A 17,029-nucleotide genomic window follows, 5' to 3' on the forward strand; every position below is an offset into this window, starting at 1 on the left:
CTTTTCCATTTGATTACATTTTGTATGATGGATTATGCAGCAAAAGTAGAATTGGGCTGAAAGATATATCGCTTTATCACCTCTTCAGGTTGTAAATTGTGTTTTTAAAAAGTAACTAAGTAATTAATTACTTTTGAAAATAAGTAATCAGTAAAGTAACAGGATTACTTTTTTGGGGAAGTAATCAGTAATTAGTTACTGATTACTTTTTTCAAGTAACTTGACCAACACTGCAGCTGAGTACATCAAGTGTTTAAAACAGAAGCTGTGCAGGTCTGAGATACAAACTGAGGGCCTGTTAATGCTGATATATAGTGACACAGTTACATGAATGATTAATCCTTTTGTTTTTTTTTGTCTTTAACTTTATCAATAAAGCTGCAGCCTTCACTGACAGCACATGTGGTACTTTAACCTTTGCACTGTTTTCATCAGTTCATTTTGCAGTTAACATGTGAACATGTTGGATGATCTGTCTGCTGTCACTGGGTGGTGCTGAGGTCTGAATCTGAGGGCAGCTCCTGTAATCACAAAGACAACAGAACCATCAAACTCAAATATAAATTTTATCCCTCAAAATTGAAATAAAGCTGATTCTTCTGTCCTCACACACTCAGGATCTGAAGTTCTTCTCTTACATTTTTTCAGTATTATAGTACACTACAGTACTTTAACCCATAGTTCCTGATTAATGAGGAGTTACTGAAGTAAAAGCTTTTAAAAAAATGTTACTGTCTTTACAGATGTGGCAAGAGACTGAAAACATGCTGTTGTTTGCACATATTTAATATTCAGCTCTGCACAGGAGCTGCAGCAGGGTGCAGCCTGCTGTTTTTAAAGTATAACACTTGTAATAAAAGTACAGTGACGTTAATTAATGACTGAGCAGCCCGAGGCGTTTCTCTTGATTTCTTTAGTCAGGGTAAATTCATTCACCTGCACGGGTTAGCTAAACGAACCCTGACAGCTAAGTGCTCATTTCAGCTAGCTAGGTCTCAGGAGCGAGCTAAGGACGGTAGTTACGGATTAGCTTACAAACACATTTAACTTACCGAAAAAGTGCAGCGGGGCCTGGGGTCCTTCTGTCGGGTAGTCCAGTTTACTGAAGAACACCTCAGGCTGTCAGGTTAAAACACTCGGTCGTGTTTTCGTAACGTAAACGCTGGCCCTCCTCTCAGAGGCTCTATCTGCTATTCCCGAACAGAGATACGCAAGTGACTGCAGCTGTCAGTCAAAGCTGCTATGATGATGTTTCACCCCAATTTAACATCATCATGGTAGGAATTAGAATCAAACTTATGGGAGAGGAGCGCTCTTGGACATAAATCAGCGTGATGAGAACTATTGAAAACAAAAGAAAGAATCTTTGGAAAAAAAATTCCCATCCGCTAACATGGAGGAGGTGGGGTTTATGACCTATACTGCAGCCAGACACCAGGGGGCGATAGAGACGTTTTGGCTTCATTTTTGGGGTGCTGTCGCGTCGTCCATGTTTTCTACAGTCATTGTCCTAAACACACTGTAAAGTTCAATCAAAAAATGTGCAATGAATCACTATTAGTCACAGATAGGTCTCTCCAGATTATAAAACCTCAACATCACTGAAGCCGTGTGGGATCATCTGGACAGAGTACAGGAAAAAATGCAGAATCGTCCAAAGAAGAGCTTTAATTAATTATAAGGCTGTTTTTGCATTATATAAACTGTATTTATATATATATATATATATATATATAAACTGTATAAACATTGTATAAACTGTATTTCCATTTATGTTTGCACATGCTCTAATAAACCATTAAAAAATTCATATTTCTGTGCAACATATAAACAAACTAGAGGTGGCTCAAGATTATTACATTATTGTATTTGTATATTAAACACCCAAAGCTATTATTAGAGGGACTGAAGGGGATAAAAAACATGAATGAACCTCAGATTATTAATTGCCCCAAATTTAATACCATTATTTTGGGAAAACATTTTCATGAATCAAATGTTCATACTTGCAAAATGTCAGAATGCCACATCGTTCTCTAAGAAACTAAAATTGTAAAAATTCAGGATTTGAAATTATGTGTGTGACCTTGAAAACGAACTCATAATTAAATGTATGACCTATATTAAAGCCAACTTACCTACAACAAGGTCAACAAATGACTGCTGTGGAAGTTGAGGAATAAAACATCTGTACGGTCCTGCATCAGACAGCTCTACTTTGGAGAGAGTCAGTGAGACGTCTCCGTGCTTCAGTTTATCAAAGGACAGTGAGGTTCTTCCCAGATATGATGGCTGTTTAAACTCCACATTTTCTTTATTTTTGTCCCACACATATATAAATCCTGGTGTCAGGTCAGTTCTTGTCCACTCGAGCAGCAGGTGTGACGAGTCCATGGAAGTTTTCAGGAAGCAGGGTAAAACAACATCTTTGCCAACGTGACCCACTATTTGCTGCCAATGTCCACCTTGAGAATATCCTGCAAATAAATTAATCAGATTTTTAATTACTGCTGTGGTATTCAGATGAAAGGCTGATTGAAGCACTTCAGCCGTGGATGGATTTCTGAACACACCTCGAGTTCTTAAAGATTCTGTTCTTTACTTAAATTCAGTAAATAACACAAAGCACAACAACAACGCAATTAATTTACACTGGAACTATTATGGTAGGTATTTAGTCATTTCCTGTCTTTTACTGTGTAAAGAGGTCAATGTACATGTTCTATGTTCATCACGTCATAATATGAAAATCAAAATTTCTTCCATGTTGCAATTCTGCCTATATTTATCGATTTACTTACCTGTGCAGAAGAGAAGAATTTGAGGCAATACAGCAGCAATGAAGGCTGCAGGTTGAAGTGTAAAGAGCCCACTTGTCTCATAAAAAGACATTCTTACATCTGAAATAAAAAAAAAAGGTTTTAACCTACTTCGTGTCTATTTTAAAGGACTGTAAACTGTATTTTATCTATAGAGTTAACAGTATAACCCTTATATAAAATATTTATTTTCTAGAAATGTGACAGTAATAATACATATTAGGTCTGAATGATAAAATAATAATAATAATAATAATAATAATAATAATAATATTAAGCTTCTCGTGTTCCTTTTTCCTGATGTTGCTGTCCTTCATCTATCACTACGGCTGTCTTTCTTTGCTTGTACACCACTACTACAGTCAAGACCATAATTATTCAATTATTCATTTTTTCTGCTAACCATTTCTTCAACACTTTTATTGTGTTTGGGTCATTGTCATGCTGAAATGTCCACTGGTGGCCAAAGCCAAGTTTCTCTGCAGACTGCCTGATGTTGTTGTTGTTGTTGAGAATCTTCATGCCTTGCTCTTTTTTCATGGTAATGTTTACTGTAATTAGGTTCCCTGGTCCATTGGCTGAAAAACACCCCCAAAGCATTGGGTTTGAGATTCGGGATGGTGTTCCCAGGGTTAAAGGCTTCTCCTTTTTCACATCGAATGAAGAAACCATCATTGTGGCTTTTTTTTTTCATTTCACCATAACACGGAAGACCAGAAGTCTTCATTTTTGTCCAGATGAGCATTTGCAAATGTGTCTTATCTGGAGAAGTGGTATCCTCCTTGGTCTGCATCTGTGAACCCGAGCAGTGTGCTGTGTCCATTGGACTGTCTGCCTTGGGACATTGCCACCAACAGAGCCCAGATTCACCAGGATGGCCTTGGTGGTGATCCATGGATTCTTTTCCACTTCTCTCACTATCCTCCTGGCCAGAACAGGTGTTACTTATGACAGCTGACCACGTCCTTAAAGACTATTTGGAATGATATAGAACTTTGGATTTTCCAAGAGACTCTGACAGTTTTTGAAAGGTTGAATAAATTTGTACATGACACGTTTTGCTGAAATGGGATTTCTGCACTGCTATTATGAGCTGTGTCCCTCTCCTATATGCTCTTCCAATATTGTGCTGTCTCCAGCCTTAGTGGTACTGTTCTCATTATGTTCACCTGCCACTGAGATTAAACCTTGGTTGGTTCCGTAGAGAACAGCTGGCTTATTTTCCTGCCTTCTGTCTCTCTGGTGTACCTCTTCAAGCAGCTGGCCAAGGCCGTTCAATTTGTAGCCAAATTACTTGTGTAGTAGCGTTCCAACAAACTGAACTTTTAAAACAGCAGCTGAGGATCCAACCTGTCCTTAACAGAAAAATCCATCTAATCACAGCAACAAAACTGCAGGAAATGTTTCATACTTAAATAAGAAATCACGCCTAGCACAGTGCTGTTTAACACACCATCAGTGAAGTAGAGTCATTTAGTGAATTATTGATCTTGGTGTGTTTTCTTGTCGTGTTTTTATGAGCAGACAAACCTATAAAACCCAACCTGTGTGGATGAAGATAAACAATAAAATCCGAGAAGTAATAAATGTTATCAGTTAAGAAATGACAGTTTCAGTATTACTGACTGGTTTTGTTTCATTTTGATGGCCAATAACACCAAAAAAGAAGTTGATAAATAGTTATCAGAGTGACTTTAACAATTAATAAATACTTAAATATTTTAAAGGCTCTGATTCCAAAAAGTTTCATAGACCCACAGCTGCTTAGCTGGATGATATCAGGGGAATTTGGAGGCCAATTGGACACTTAATTGATTCACTTGATTAATCTGCTAAAACACATTCAGCAGAAGCTTAAATTTAAAAAAATCACAGAAGAGAAACAAAATGAGCACAAAGATGAGTTGGAGGAACAGCACTAAAAAAAATAAATGACACTGGTACACTATTGTGCTCCGACAAGGGAAAAAACTTTATACATTAGGTGTGTGCAGCAGCCCATTGCCCAAGCATAAACAGATTTAACTATATCACACATCTGTACACTCACCTCTGCATAGAAGAAGAAGAGTTAGAAGCAGCACTGCAGCAGAGGAGTTTGAGGGTGTGTGTACGATCAGACTGATCCCCTGAAGAGCATTACTGATTACTGTGAAGATGAAAAAGCAAAACAAGCTTCCTGTTACAATTTTCTCTGTCACAGAAACAAGACAACAATGTTTTGTACTGTAGCCTCTGTGACCCTTTAAAATACCAGAGAGTAGACCTCTAGTATCTAGTTCATGGCTACTTGGATATCCAAACTACCTCAGGAGAACATTCACTAACTTCCTCCACGGGCTTCATACAGATACTTGTGGTGGATGTTTTGTCACTGAAACTCATTGGACAGCAGCTACACACATCAGTGAAAAGCCCTGAATGTGATCTTGAGAGAAATGCTATAACCACGTTCTCCGTAACAGTGAAACAGACTTTCTAATAAAACCTGCTGCGAGACCTTAAAGAGTGAAGCCAAGTTTAAATTATTTTATCTATTAAATACATTTGTGTTTCATATCAGTCACGTTAGTCTTCTTATTTTGCTTGTCCCTTTGAGCTAGGATTGTGTCCGTACAGAAAAAATAAATCTTACCTGAAACAAATGTTTTTCAAAGCACTGGAAAAGCAGCGTCTGTGGTGCATGTTTCCTCTGTCTGCTGTTTCCTGAAAGAGCTGCTGGACTGTGACCTGTGGCACCATCTGATACTCAGATATGCACCAGCATAAAACCAAGCAAACTTTGAACTCTTCAGTCTGCTGCATGTAAAATCATCAATCATTACACAGGTATAACCACAAAGATTTATGTTCAGTTTTTGTGTAAGTGTTTAATTTATGTTAAATTAAAAAATTTCTATGCAAAAATCTGTAAAATCTTTAAATTAAACAGATTAAAGTTAAGATTCATAACTGCATAGTTTTACTGACGTTTAATGTCTCACTTGAGCACATGTTAGACTGAACCAGTCATGCTTCTATTATCTATTATCTGTTAGCTGGTGTTTATATTTTTAATGTTAGTTAAAACTAACATTAAAAATCTTTTTTAAACAAGGGGGAAAGAGGGAGTGCATTTCCACCAAGCAGAGCAAAGTTTGAACAAGCATGCCGTTTGTGGATCCTGAAAGACTCCAACCTGTCCAGAAATATTAAATCATCTATTTCTTAATAGTTATTAAACTGTATTCTCCACCATCTGTCTGATAGAATGTTCAGAGTTTATTAAAATAAAAATAAATAACATTAAAATACGATTTGTGAGTGTTTTGCTTGTTTTTTTGGTGTTGATGTTTTGGTCATGTTACATTTCACTGTCAAAGGCTTGTTAGAAAAACACAGACTTCTGGATGTTAGAAGAAAACTAACTCAGTTCTGTGATGTTAAATGTAACAATCGGTTTTTAAAATCTTCATTAAGGAATCTTTATTTTCCAAATTTACTCAGACATAATTACATATTAAAATATTTCCAAAAGGAAGAAATTGAAAGAATAAGAACTAATTATATCACCTTCCCTATCCCTTCCAAAGCAAAAGATTCAAAATTCAAAAACAAACAGGGCTCTCTTTGTTCTGTGGGCGGAGAAAAGGCTTCCTCTGCATCACTCTCGCATACAACATCTCCTTGTGTAAAGTACGCTGAATGGTTGAACGATGCACAGTGACTCCATCTGCTGCAAGATGATGTTGTAGGTCTTTGGTGCTGGTCTGTGAGTTGACTCTAACTGTTCTCACCATTCGTCGCTTCGGTCTATCCGAGATTATTCTTGGTCTGTCACTTTGAGCCTTAACTTGAACTGAGCCTGTGGTCTTCCATTTTCTCAGTATGTTCCTAACTGTGGAAACAGACAGCTTAAATCTCTGAGACAGCTTTCTGTATCCTTCCCCTAAATCATGATGGTGAACAATCTTTGTCTTCAGGTCATTTGAGAGTTGTTTTGAGACCCCCATGTTGCTACTCTTCAGAGAAAATTAAAAGCCAAGCAGGTGAGTAAGTGACGGAAGTGACGGACAAGGTAAGCGACTCATGTTGTAACTGACGTCAGACGCCGGAGATTTTGGCGGAAAATTAAAGCAAATGGTAGTTTAGATTTGAACAAATTCATTTAAGCTTCAGCATTACCAAATACACTTATCAATTGTCTTATAACTAACACTATTTGTCTAAATAATCTCCAACACCCTGGAGAACAATGAGGAGAGTTTAGAGACTCTCCAAGATTACATCGATCAGTGCTTTCAGGATCTCGTGATGAAGAAGACCCCGTGTGCAGCTTCCCCGGCCAAAGCTGAGACGCCGTCGTCGAAAAGACAACGCCCGGCAGATTCCCCCGGCTCAACATCGCCAGCCGGCAAAGATATTGCCGACATATTGGAGTCAATCGACAAGCGATTGTCCAGTTTCGACGCAAGGCTGTCCTTGGTGGAGATTCTTCACCGAGAATTTAAATGCTTGCGAGAATCCCTGGAGTACAGCCAGCAGCAGGTGGAAACGCTTGCTGCTGAAAATGCCACGCTAAGGGAGTCGGTGAAATGTCTCACAGATAATGTTACCCAGCTCAATAGAGAAAATAAAAAAATAAAAGAAACAGTTATCGATCTACAAGCTCGTAGCATGCGTGATAATCTGGTATTTTCTGGTATTCCAGAAGCCGCTGGAGAGGACGCGGAGACCACGGTAAAAAGCTTCATCAAAACCCACCTGAAGCTGCTGGAGGACACTGTGAAGAACATCGTCTTCGATCGGGTACATCGCCTCGGCCCCATTCGGGCTACGGCCGGGAGACCACGTCCTATCGTGGCCAAATTCGGCCACTTCAAACAAAAGCAACATGTGAAAAGCCGCGGCAGGGAATTAAAAGGAACGGACTTCAGCGTGAACGACCAGTTCCCCAAAGAGATCTTGGAACGACGCAGGGTCCTCTTCCCAATCCGACGCGGCTTCATCCAGAAGGGCTCCCGCGCTGTCATCGCTGTGGACCGGCTGTACGTGGACGGACAGCTCCACCGCGACCCCAACATCACTCCGTGGCTGTATTAACCTCACACCAGATAAGAATCAGCTACACCATTTCCCTATCCACTCACACTAACTTGCATTAACATCTGTTTAACTTACCAGTATCAAATCGCATCTTAAAGTGTGATTTCATAGCAGAATTAACACCGTCACTCTCCGTCAGTGATTTAATTGGAATGTTTACGTTTTGTTTCTGGTTCTTTTTCTTCTCGTTTTTTTTTTTTTTTTTTTCCTCCTCTCTTTTCCCCCTCTTGGTTTTATGCTGCTCACCCCTGTCCTTGGTTTCTTTCTTTATTCCTTTCACTGCCTCGATCACCTGCTTCGACACTCATCCACAAACATCCTTTATTTCGACACATACGCACCATGCGCTCAACGGCAGCACATTTACATCAGTCAGACAGCGCACACAGTCATATAAGATACACACACACTTAAGCCAAGCCTACTCATATTAGTAACTATGCATACACAAAGTCAGACTCAGGGAGCATCTCGCCACACCTTTTTTCTCTCTCTCCTTCTCTTTATTTATGAACAAGTGACGTATTCTCTCCACCTGTCTAAGCGACGCACACAGCATACATCCCTAGTTATACACAAACATCTATGGGTACACTGAGGTTCATTACATGGAATATAAATGGAGCTGGCTCCAGAGAAAAGAGGTTAAAAATATTTAACCAACTCAAAAAACTACAGGCGGATGTTGTCCTATTACAAGAGACCCACAGACCTCTTAGAGGTTCGAATGAACTTAAAACACCTGAGTTTCCCAATGTGTTCACAGCTTGTTATAATTCTAGACAAAGGGGAGCAGCAATTTTAATACATAAAAATATTAATTTCACAGTACTCGATACAGTTATAGATCCAGAGGGCAGATTCTTAATCATTAAACTATCTATACGTGATAAAAAGCTATGTATTGCAAGTGTATATGGTCCAAATGTTGATGATCCCTCATTCTTTCACGGTTTTTTCAGTGCACTCTCTGAACACTTAGATGGCACACTTGTTCTTGGAGGTGACCTCAACCTTGGACTAAATGAAGACATGGATAGGCTCAATACAGCGGGAACTCAGCGTAATTGGCAGTCCACAAATATAATCAAACAGTATATGAGCGACTTTGGTCTTTGCGATGCATGGCGCTCCCTTCACCCCACCAGTAAGGAATATACTTTTTTCTCACATGTCCATCACTCCTACTCTCGTCTGGATTATTTTTTGGTCAGCAGCTCACTGCTGAACGACATTTCAGACACTGAGATTCACCCTATAGCTGTCAGCGATCATGGTCCTGTATCTTTAACACTAATGCACAAGAATAATACTACGCCAAGAAAAAACTGGAGATTTAATATATCACTACTTAAAGATGAAGACTTTATTAAATATTTTTAAAAAGAGTGGACTTCATATTTGGACTATGACACTCCCGAAACATCAGCTTCTGTTCTATGGGAAGCAGGGAAAGCTGTGATGAGAGGTAAAATAATTTCTTTCTCATCACATAAAAAGAAAAAAGAAAACAAAAATATTCAGGAATTAGAAAAAAACATCAAATCACTAGAAGAAGCCTACGCGTCCCACCAAGATCAGGAAACATTGAACAAAATACGCAAAACAAAACTAGAATTAAATGAGATAATTGATAAAAAAACAAAATTCTTAGTACAAAGACTACGCCTACAAAATTATGAACATGGTAATAAATCCGGTCAATTTCTAGCAAACCAGCTAAAAATAAATAAAGAAAAAACAACTATATGTGCTGTTCAAGATTCATCTGGGAACACATTATATGAACCGATACAAATAAACAACATTTTCAGGGATTTCTATAAAACGTTGTATTCACCACAAATAAACCCATCTAAAAAAGAAATTGATCAGTTTTTGGACAACATAACTCTTCCAAAATTATTGGACACTCAAGCAATGGCACTGGATTCACCACTGACACCAGGTGAACTCCAGGAAGCCCTGATAAGTATGCACAATAATAAGGCTCCAGGTCCAGATGGCTTTCCTGCAGAATTCTACAAAGAATTCTGGTCGATTCTAGCACCAGTTTTCTACAGAACGTTGTTGGAAATTAAAGAAAAGGGCAGACTTCCATCAAATATGAATTCTGCAAACATTAATCTCCTGCTAAAACCAGGCAAAGACCCTGTATATCCCTCAAGCTATCGTCCAATATCCCTTATAAATGTAGACCTTAAAATAATCTGCAAAGCTCTCTCAAAGAGACTGGAGAAAATAACCCCCCTCTTAATTCATCCTGACCAAACTGGTTTCATAAAAGGTAGGCACTCATCAACAAATACACGTAGATTACTTAATTTGATAGACTACTCATACAGTAAAAACCTAGAAACTACAATATTCTCTTTAGACGCAGAAAAAGCATTTGACAGAGTTAACTGGAAATTTCTATTTGCAACTTTACACAAATTTGGTTTTGGATCCTCTTTCATAAACTGGATAAAAATATTATATAATTCCCCAACAGCTTGTGTTAGAACAAATGACCAGACATCCTCCAGCTTCTGTCTCTTGAGGGGCACCAGGCAGGGATGCCCACTCTCCCCTTCACTATTTGCAATTTTTATTGAACCACTAGCAGCAGCAATTAGACAGAATTCAGTAATTAAGGGCATAAAATGCAAGAACGTGGAACATAAAATCAGCCTTTATGCGGATGATGTGTTACTCTTTCTCCAAAATTCACAAACCAATATCTCTGGGGTGATTGAATTGATAAACTCTTTTGCAAGAATATCAGATTACTCAATTAACTGGTCAAAATCTACAGTCCTACCGATTAATTGCTCCTTCCATAATTCCTCTTCTACACCACTGCAATCGGGAAATATAAAATATTTAGGTATTAATGTTTCTCCCAAGCTTGCAGATCTAACTAAATTAAACCATATCCCACTTTTAAAGAAGGTAGAAGATGATCTGGCTAGATGGAAATGTCTACCCATATCACTCATGGGAAGGGTTGCCGCTATAAAAATGATGGTCTTACCAAAAATAAATTATTTATTCTCAATGATCCCAACTAAACCGCCACAAGATTGGTTCAGATCTCTAGATTCATGTATGTCCAAATTCCTTTGGAAAAATAAACCCCCACGTATAAGCTTAAAAACACTACAAAAGACCAAGGATAAAGGAGGACTAGAACTGCCTAACTTTCAGCACTACTTCTTAGCCAACAGGCTTCAGTTTATCTCAGGATGGCTAAAACACACCCTCTTAGATGAACCTTGGCTAGATGTAGAACAAGCACTCTGCAATAATCTAGAGATCTCAGACCTACCATTTATCAGCTCAAACATCCAACGACATGAATGCTTTAAAAGCATCAACATCAGCTCTTCTCTGACAGCATGGTGGGAGTTTCTAAAATTGACGGCGTCTTCAACAATAATATGGTAAACTTTTCAGATTGGAGTGATAAAGGAATCAAATATTTAGAACATATACTAGAAGGAACAGAATTTATTTCATTTGACGGACTAGTTACACAATATGGGATCAACAAGAAAAGATTTTTAGAATATCAACAAATTAAATCCATAGTAAAAAAGAAATTTAAACCGGGTCAAGTTGAACTACAAACACCACCAAGTGTGGTTCAATTTCTTACTCTTAAACCCCCCAAATTACTATCCAAAATATACAGAATGCTTTCTAAAACAGATGAATCAATATCACTTCCTATTGCAAAATGGGAAGCGGATTTATCAGTTAACTTAGACCTAAACTTCTGGTCTCAGATTTGCTTAAAAACCTTTCATCTAATTAGAAATCCCAGTCTTCAATTAATTCAATACAAAATATTACATAGAGTGCACTATACAGGTCATCGGATGTTCAAGATGGGCTTTACGTCTACCAACAACTGCTCACACTGCCAAACCAATTCACCGGACAATTATATCCACGCTCTTTGGTTCTGTCCACCAGTGCAGAAGTTTTGGCGCGAGATATGTGAAGACTTATCAAAGTGTCTGAAATGTAACATTCCAACTTCCCCCTTAGTGTGTTTGTTGGGCAGCTTAGATAATGTCACTTCAGAAAAGAATATCGCCCATATGGTTTTCACTGCCCTATGCATAGCCAAGAAAACAGTCCTCATGAACTGGAAAAATAAAAATAATCTTAATTCTAACCAATATAGAAATTATCTATTAGATTACATTAGTCTTGATACAGCCTCTGCCACCACATCAGATCAATTGCTCTGGGCTCCTTTGATCAGCTCCATCACCTAGTGGGGGTGGGGGGTCATAGTTTGGTCCCGCCTTCACTGTTGTGATTGGTGTGGGGGTAGGGACAGGCTTAGGGCGTCGGGGGGTTCCCCGGAGGCATCTTCCTTGGGGGGCTCAACCCGGGGTAGCGGTCATGTCCGGTTAGGGGCTCTGTTGGCTCTCAGGTGACTGTTTCCTCGCGGCTGCGTGCAGCGGGGCTAGGGGAGGGTCTGTGCTGACGGACGTGGGTTACTGACCTGGTAGCCTGGCTGCCCCTGGGTGGGTCCGGGATGGGCGTGAGGTTCTGGGGGCACTCCGTCTCTGGGCTGGGACCCGGACCGGGCCTCGGGGGCTTGGGTCCTGGTTGGTGTGTTGCCGGGGTTGTGGGCGGGTGGGTGCATGGGGGCCCAGCCCTGGAGCAGGGTGCCGCCGGTGCGTCGAGCCACCTGGGGGGCTCTTCAACTGGTGGGGGAGATTGTCACATCTTGCAGGAGCTTTCCTCTCCTCAGGAGCTCCCTCTGCAGGAGGGGGAGATACAGGAGAGGTGGAGGAAGATCTCAGCCTGGGTGTTTATTGTCTTATGTAGTCTGGAAGATGAGTGGATGGTGGGGTGGGTGCAGTTTTCTCTGTGGTGGGGTTGGGTGGACTGTCCCGGGCTCTGTGGGGCCGGGCGGCGCTGCTGCACTGGGCCCGGTCTGGATGGGCCTGGGCCCCCTTTCCCTGGCGGGTCGCGGAGTATGGGGGTGCCTACTGGGGTCAGCGGGGGAGCTGGCCCCAGGGAGGGGTCACTTGCCCCTCCCTTCCTTCCTTCCCCATCTCCAGCTGCCTCCCTCTTCCCGCTCCACCACAACCACCCACACATGCAGGGCCTTGGAGTAGGGGTATGTCACCAGGGTGCAGAGGAGGCTACCCCCCCCCTCTGTCCCCTTCTGGCTGCCTCTGCCTCAATTTTATCCCACAACTTAGACATTCACATTACTCACACTCTCATTACACATACATATAGGATCTTGGGGGTGGGCACGATACACGGAGTCCAAAGTACCATCAGGGTGTACACCCCACCCCTGGCATCGTTGCCCACCTCTCAATTTTAAATACACGTAGACATTGAGGGCTAGCAGGAGGGACCATGCGCTTACCTGCTGCTCTCTGGCAGGTAGCTCCAAGCCCTCCTGGGTTTTAAATGCACCTTAGAACACACATGCATCAACATTACAATGAGCGGGTGGAGGGAGGTTTGGAGTCTTCTCTCACCCCCATTCTCTGCGACCTGCTGGAGCAGGGGGGCTAGTACTAGGAGGAGGAGTTGGCCGTCCGACTGCGGTCTGGAGTGTGGAGCCTTCCTGCTGCTGCGGAGTCGGGGCGGTCTGCCTCCCCCCACCGCAGGGAAAAGGGAAACACCACCTGGGTCTGGGTGCAGTTCCCCCCTCCAGGGGCGGGGGCACCTAGACCCGGTTTGTAGAGTACGCTTGGGGAGTGTGATCGTGTGTACAACATCTCTTTATGTCTGTCTCCACGTTGGTTGAGTGTGGAGTAAGTGCATATGAGAGCATGAGGGTGGGAATGGATGTTTGTATCTGTGTGTGCCTGTATGTCTGTGTCTATATGTCAGGTTGGGTATCAGGCGCCACCTCTCTGGGGACATCTCAGGCCCTCCAAGGTTTGGAAGCCTATCTCCCCCTACCACCACTTCCCCTGCCAGTGGCGGACTCCCTCAGACATCGGTGCGTTGGTGGTTCTTTGTGTCCGGGGATGGGCGTCCAGGTACACACCGGCTCACTCCTTGGCGGCCGCTTATCGGGGCCTGGAGCCTGGGGCTCGCTCGGGCCACTTCGGAGGTGGGGTGCCCCCGGCCTCTCGGCCTGGGGCTCGGTCACTCAGGTGCAGCTGGCTGCCGGCGGAGCTCACGGGCGCGTCACTGCAACTCCCCCTGGCTTCTGCTCCACGGCTGGTGAGTGAGCCCTCATCTGGGACTCTCCTCAGCTCTTTCCGGGACAGTGGCGCAGCTGCCCCTCTGTTGGTCTTCCTTGGTCTCTTGTGTTCTGGGGGCCTCTGGATGTCTGGAGTTTTGATCTCCTCCACACCTGCTTCACGCCCTGGAGGACGGGGCTGTGGCCCCCCCACACCCTCTAGCAGATTATTACATGAAGGAACCTTTTAAAAAAAAACAACAAGCGCGTCCATGCTCACAGGTGTACACACGGGTGATCACACCCACAAACTACACCCTTTTTGGCTCCTACCTCAAAGCACACTGTGTTCTGTTGATCTTATGTGCTGCACAATAATGTTTAACATTTAGTATTTACTGTCATATTCCCATATATCATTGTGATGTTGTTTATTCTATTACTCTTGTTCTCTTCTGCTTGCTTTCTTTTTTCTTTCTCAGCAGGTGATCCAGGTGATTGATATATGCATTTTTTTTTCTCTGCCCGTTCTGTTGGTTTTTGTCTTTTGCCCTTCTCCCCCGTCCCTCTTCTCAGCTGTTTCTCTTTCCCTCTTTCTTTCTCCCCTTCTTTCCCCCAGTCAAGTCTGTCCCGTATTCAGTAAGTGAAAATAAAATAAACAATAAAAGGTGAATCAAGTGGACCATTACGGCAAGGCTGGGATGGTCAGTTTGGTAAAGTAAATCCGTTGGGCATCTTTCTTTGCCTTTAGACAACAATTCTGATGGCTAAAGATCCAAACGGGACAAAAAAAAAAAAAAATAAAAAATTAACAGTGCACACAACATGCAGATAACCAAAGAAATAGCACAAGCAATAACATTAAATTACTCAATAACATTCTTGTCTTGCCATACATGGAAACAAAGAAACAACATTTTAAGACCCCTTTTTGAACCTTAAATGGATATTTGGTTAACTGAAATAGAAAATATTATTATTACAGTTTTTGCTCGTTGCTTGAACACTATAAACCCATGCTTAGACTAAAGTAACACAACTTGAAGCTTTTGTTACCATACCCCAAACACATGTACCCATACCTTAAACAAAAGTGCTGCTTTGCACTCTGGTTGCAATTATGCAACACACTTACTCCTTTATGCAACACACATGGTCCTGCATACTACACTCTATTTCATACATAAGACACTTCGTTCAAAAATGAAATTTCAGGGTGCCATTTGGAAAACACATGTATCCAAAATACAAAACACATCGGGTAATTGCAACCACTCAAATATACACCTGAAGGCACTTACTTGCAAAACTGAACACCAATTAGCCAACCACAAAAAGCCCTCAGTTTAGCCATTTCAAGAACTTTGCAAGCATGGATGGAGGGAGAGCAAGAGGAAGAGGAGGAGGAGGTCAAAGAGGCCATGCACGGACCTATATTTCTGATGATATAAGAGCAACTTTGGTGGACCATGTCATCAACCACGGCCTGACTATGAGGGAAGCTGGGCAGAGAGTCCACCCACATCTAAGCCGCTTCACAGTGGCATCTGTAATAAGAAAATTCCGACTAGAAAACAGGTCTGTCTTCATCTCACTGCCTTCTACTCTACTCAGATGGTTTTTATAGTACTGTTCTACAGTATATCACCATATCAAGTGTGCAGGGTACTGCAGGGTGCTAATGCTCCTTTTGCAGCCAAAGTGGTAGTTTCTGTGAAACATACCATGATTACTTATATTGAAGTACAGTGTTGTACAGTGGATGATACAGTATATACAGTGAAGTACTGTAAGAAAAATAAGCAAACCGATGACAATATGTGGTTGTATTTCTCTAGAATGACTCGAAGACCTTCTGGGGGAGGACGCCAACGCCTGTTCACACAACGGCAGGAACTTGCCGTTGTGGACCTAGTGAGGGCAGACAATGCTATGCGTCTCCACCAGCTACGAAAGCAAATACTTGCAGACAGGCAAGTGTTCAACAACATAAACCATGTGAGCATCACCACCATCAGACGCATCTTGGGAAAACACAGCATCACCATGAAGCAGCTCTACGGAGTCCCATTTGAGAGGAACAGTGACAGGGTCAAAGGACTTCGAGCTGAATATGTACCATATCAGTACCACATGAATACATTCTGAGAGCTACACAGGTACCTGTGTGATGGGTGAGGGTTCTGTATGTGTAGCACTGTAGTGCAGTAATATGTTCTCTTTTTTCTTTTTTTTTTTACAGAGAATCTTGGCCATGGATGGAGCTGCACAGCCTCATGAATTCATTTTCATTGATGAAGCTGGATTCGACCTGTGCAAAACAAGACGACGGGGTCGTAATGTAATTGGCCAAAGGGCAATTGTGCACGTTCCAGGGCAGCGCGGGGGAAATATCACATTGTGTGCCGCCATAAGCCTTCGAGGGCTTCTGCATCATCATGCAAAACTAGGTCCATACAATAGGCAACATATACTCACATTTCTAGATGCTCTCCATGATATAGTTGTACAGAACAGACCAGATCAGCCCAGGTTTGTGGTGATATGGGATAATGTCAGTTTCCATCGGGCTGCTCTGGTCCAGGCCTGGTTCTCCAACCACAGTCAACTTGAAGTGGTATGCTTGCCCCCTTACTCACCATTTTTAAACCCTATAGAGGAATTTTTTTCGGCTTGGAGATGGCGTGTATATGACCGCCAACTACATGCCTGCATGCCTCTTCTGCAGGCAATGGAACAGGCCTGTGGCGACATTCAGGTGACAGCAATCCATGGATGGTTTTGACATGGAAGAGGATATTTTCCCCAGTGCCTAGCGGGAGAAGACATTGCTTGCGATGTTGATGAGGTCCTGTGGCCAGACCCCAACAGACGGCGGGATCCATGAGCCCACGTATGCACAATTGTCATGATTTTTTGTTTACAGTATAGTGTTTTTTCTATTACTGTATTATGGGTTTTTTGTTTT

The sequence above is a fragment of the Maylandia zebra genome, linkage group LG3 (genome assembly GCF_041146795.1).
Source record: "Maylandia zebra isolate NMK-2024a linkage group LG3, Mzebra_GT3a, whole genome shotgun sequence".
Classification (NCBI taxonomy): domain Eukaryota; kingdom Metazoa; phylum Chordata; class Actinopteri; order Cichliformes; family Cichlidae; genus Maylandia; species Maylandia zebra.